Genomic DNA, 5,592 nt, shown 5'->3' on the forward strand with positions numbered 1-5,592 from the left:
TATTTGGAATCAGAGTAGAAAGCATGTTTGTCTCCATAACTTTTTTTCTGGTAAATTATGTTGTTAAATGTATATTTTGCTTGCTTTAAATGGAGTGAATAGGCTTGTTTATTTGGAAAGATCTTTTTTTACATAGCTGGCCCAATCAGATACACTTATGTGAATACCTTATTTCTCAAATTCTTTGAAATCTTTTATTTATGTAATTAATTTTACAATTTTCTTGGTTCTGTTAAATAGTATATTTATTTCTTGAATTGTTTTGAGTCTGTCATTGCATATGCTAGACTGAAGGAAAGAAGAGATGGAGTAAATATGTTTGATCCTCTTGGTTTAATGATAATTTATTTTCTGTCCATAATATATAACTAAATATTCTTCAAATGAATTTACTTAAATTAAATTAACTTTTATATGATATGCATTAAGAGATTGGAAAGCAAAACAATGTCTGAGCTTCTTCAAAAGATATATATATATATATATATGTAGAAAATTTCTAGTCTTCTTAGTGGTTTTATTTTAACATTTATTTTTTAACTTTTGGGCACATTTATAATTGGATAATAAACATCTTCTCATTCCAGTAACAATTTAAGTTTTCTGAAGAATTTTGATAAAGGAGCAATTAGAAATTATTAGTTTCAATTATGCCTTGAGATCAATCATCTATAGGTTTTATTACTCACATCATTTTTATTCAACTATATCATAGATAATTAACTTTAGTTTATGCGAGAGTACATACTGAAGTACAGTTGCAGCTCATATGGATTTTATCAAAATTATATTCCTCTTGAGCCATAAATGGACTCTGAAATAACTTATGTCTGGAAGTGCTACCCATAATCAACAGGAATTTTCCATAGAAATTATCTCATTCTATTCTTTTTTTGTGAAAATCTTAACCAACCATAGTTAGCCTGAATTAAAAATAACAATGAATAAATAAGTATAAAGAGGCAGAGTATTAAAAATGCTTGACTTTGTATAGTGTACATAGATCTATCAAAACCATTTATTTTATACAGTAGTTCTGGAACAATTTATTTTCATCTACAGTCTCACATTTTAAACAGTGGATAACTGCCCCATATGTGGTCGCATAACTGACTGTCGGGGATTGAGAAAAATTTGGAAACAGTAAATTGTTTCTGAATGTACCACTACTCAAAATATTCAAAATCAACTGTGAAATGATGTGTTTCTGGCAGCTCTCACACATGTTGCATTTCTTGGGTGAAAGTTTTTGCAAATAGAAAAATTTAAGAAGTCTGAGAAGACATTTAAAAAAATTGAGAATCTTATATACTCAAGTTTTTCATTTATGTTACTTTATTCTATTTTTAAATGAGCCTCCAAAGAGAGAAGGGGCCATAAAGCCACTCCCAGCTATAATCAGTCTACTAGTCTCAGTGTCTTTATAAAAGGACACAAGAATATAGAGCAATTGGGGTTGTCCCAAGAATCTCCAGAGATAGACCTGGTTGTCCCTGCAGGCTTAGAAGCCTCCAGGAAAACACCTGGGGGTGCGTGAGGTTCATATGTTGCAGGGGTTACATTAATGTCGGTGCATGGAAAATTCTCATTTGTATTTACTTAGTCAACTTGATTCTAATTATTTTTAAGATTTTTTTCAGATATTTTTCAGACATTGTTTTATTTCTGAAATTTCCTGTTTTATTTTTTTTTTTTTTTTTTTTTTTTTTTGTGGTTTTTGGGTCACACCCGGCAGTGCTCAGGGGTTACTCCTGGCTCCATGCTCAGAAATTGCTCCTGGCAGGCACGGGGGACCATATGGGACGCTGGGATTCGAACCGATGACCTCTTGCATGAAAGGCAAACGCCTTACCTCCATGCTATCTCTCCAGCCCCCTCCTGTTTTATTTTTAAAATGGTGACATTTGAAAAAATAATGAACCAAACTATATATATTTTTTTTTTTTTTTGGTTTTTGGGCCACACCCGTTTGACGCTCAGGGGTTACTCCTGGCTATGTGCTCAGAAATCGCCCCTGGCTTGGGGGGGACCATATGGGACGCCGGGGGATCGAACCGCGGTCCGTTCCTTGGCTAGCGCAGGCAAGGCAGACACCTTACCTCCAGCGCCACCTACCCGGCCCCCAAACTATAGATATTTTAAATATGAAGGTAGCATTCTATGTTTTTTGTAGTTCATTGTCAAATACACTTAAAGACAAAAAATTCTAAAAGGAAATGAGGGATAAAGAGAGAGAGAGAGAGAGAGATAAGTAAAATGATAAAATGCCTGGCATGTGGGAGGGTGGGAGGGAAATTGAATACATTGATGGTGAGAAATATTTGTGGACGAAAGATGGTGTACATAGTAAGACTGAAACTTAATCTTGAACAATTTTAAGATCACAATTTTTAAATAAAAGGGACAATAATTTCTAATTATATTCCCCAATCATCTGAATAAAATGACAAAATTGACATAAATTGAAGTTGAGTTAAAGCTCTAAATGCATTGTTATTTTGACAAGCTAAAGTTTGTGGGACTGGCACTGGCTTTGTAGGGAAATATATTTTTTAAAGTATTTAAATTTTATTTTTGGGTGGTGCACACATAGAGTTGCTTAGTGGTATTCTCACTTTTTTTTTTTTTTTTTTTTAATGAGTGCCCACTGGCAGAGCTCAATGTGTGCTGCTCCTCATATGTTTTCAATGTCTAGTGCCAGGGATGCAAACTAGTGACATGGCACAAAAGGAAATAGTTTTAACCTCTGTACTATCTCTCTGTAACTAAAAATAGAAAACAAATAAATAAAAATAGAAAAAGAGTTCAAACCCACATCACAAACCTAACTTATTTTAATTACTGATTTTTAAAAAGTGATCTCAAAAGAGAGAGGTAAAATGAATATCTAAAACCAAGTATTCTATAGCTAACAGATATAAAGTTAGTCCTGCAATAGTTAGGATCTATTTGATCTTGTCAAAGAAAAAAAAAAGAGTTCAAAATCATAGAGTATCTGCCAATATTTTCTGGTAAGAAACTAGAAATTCTCTCCACATCAACAAATACTTTTTTCTTTTTTTTTTTTCATTTTTTTTTTAATTTTGGCGCCACACTTGCTCAGATATTACTCTTGGCTCTGCACTCAGAAATCACTCCTGGCTTGGGGAACATATGGGATGCCGGGGATTGATTTCAGGTCTGTCCTGGGTCAGCCACATGCAAGACATACGTCCTACCACTGTGCTATCGCGCTTCATCAGCAAATACTGTAACTTTTAATATACTGTTACTCTATAAAAGATTTGACTGGTAAGGAAAAGATGAGACCAACTGAATTGAGATATGATCATTCTTATTACTAGATAATTTGTAAAGAGCACTACCCCTAATAACTCTCATCCAATGTCTACATTAGTAAATGTGTATATTGTTTGAATTCATGATTAATTTGTGAATTTAAATTATTTGACTTAATTAAATAATTACTTTTAATTACATTATGGAGGCTATACATGTTTAATTATATGAATAATTATATGAAAAATTTACATTAATTGACGTAAATTTCAATTTTAAGCTCTCATCTAAACAACCATGCATAAACCTGTGTACCTCAGGTTTTTTTAGTTGCATGAGAGAGGTCTTCAGATTTCTACTTCTCATATGATAAATGTAAACCTATTTACATATTTTACTCATACTCAGTGTATAGAGAGATTAGTTGAACTTACACTAACTATTCGTATTTTTAGATTTTTCACCTTTTCCAATAAAATTTAAAAATTTGAGTTATTTTAAGCATTGACTTGTGAATTTATAAACATGTTTTGGCATATAAAACCTAACCTTTACAATGATTGCTATATCAAAAAATTGCAAATATTACAATGTATTCATTGACTTAATTTTTAAAACAATGAGTTAAGTGAAACATAAGTGGTACACTAGCTAATAATTACAAATTGTCTAAAACTTTGGTATTATTATTATTAAAGACTAGGTATAAATTTGTTTACTTCCTAATTGGTTTTTGTATTAACTGAAAAGAGAGCAGAGTTTTCTGAAAATAGTAAGTGATTAATTAAGTATAAGAATGAGATAAAAGAAGAGAGATAGACCAAACGATTTGTTCCAGGTAAACAATATGATTAAAGGTACGTACATAGAAATCGATTTTTTGAAATCTATAAAAATACTTTTTCTATAGACAACATATGGACTTCATTTCAGTAACTTCCCGCCTTAAAAAATGTATTCTTTTGAAAAGTTTAGCCTAAAGCAAAAGATAAATTATACCATTCACATTTTCTGAATGAAATAAATCTTTACTTCTAAAGCCTGGTGACTGTACAAGATTATCCAACAAAAATAACAAACCTCATGTCATTCATTTTACAATAAAATGATACTGTCAGCATTTTGACTAATGTCTATTTTGAATAAAAAGACCATTGTCTTATAGAATATTCTAGACCAATTGCTAGTCTAGACTCTGAAGTTAGTGGAGGTGCCTTCTAAATTAAATCCTTTCATATCCCACAGGCTGAGATCATGCACATCTGACACGTGTTAGTTGAAATTCCACAGAATACTCAATTGCCAAGTTTGAATGGTGACATAACACTAAAAATAAGGAAATGAAGAAAAATTAGCATTAAAAAAGGTATATTATACAAATTTCCTACAGAATGTAGTGAAGAGAAGGGGCGTCGCATTTCTCCATGTACAGAATGCATAAACTTGAAACAGAACTACAGACATGAATTGTAAAATTAGGGGAAAAAAGTTTTTCAGACAAAGCAATGAAAAATTAAAAAGGTAGCACAGAGCAAGAATACGGTGTATAGGATCAGCTTGCCTTGCACATGCTAACCTAGGTTCAATCCTGGCCAGAAAATCCTCCAAGTCTGCCAAGAGTGATCTTTGAGTGTAGAGTCTAGAATAAGCCCTCAGCCCAGTTGGTGAGGCCCAAATTCTCAGGTATATAAAATTAGACAAAAAAAGGAAAATACTTTTTAATCTAACCTTAGATTATCTTAGGACAAATATATAAACGGATTCTAATGTTTACTAATAGGAAACTACTAATCATGCCATAGAATATTAATAACTTAATTTAGACATTAAGTGTATACTAAATTATGTATATTTTATAAAATAATAAGATTGAAATAGCATACACACTATGGATTACAATGTTCACTATTGGAGAAGAATCTAGTAATATGGTTCATGCTGTTGGATTTTAAACACTATGTAAAAGGACAGGTCATAACTATAATTGACTAGTGTTTACTCATAATATGTGTTTTATGAAAACTATTTTTAACAAAATAATTTTTTTCTTAAATGTAAAGTTTAATATACTTTGTAAATATGCATATAAATGCTTGCATCTGTGTCATCAAAATATAGAAAAAACTTTCTAAAAACTTTGGAAAACTGGTGATTGTGAGAAAGAATCTCTTTTAAAAATATATTTTTTCACAAAAATCAAAGTTCCAATCAGGGATCTCAAACTCAATTTACCTGAGGGCCGCAGGAAGCAAAGTAGGGGTGATCCTTAAGTGCAAAGTCAGTAGTAAGCCTTGAGCATTGGGGGGTGTGACC

This window comes from Suncus etruscus, chromosome 1 (genome assembly GCF_024139225.1).
Source record: "Suncus etruscus isolate mSunEtr1 chromosome 1, mSunEtr1.pri.cur, whole genome shotgun sequence".
NCBI lineage: Eukaryota > Metazoa > Chordata > Mammalia > Eulipotyphla > Soricidae > Suncus > Suncus etruscus.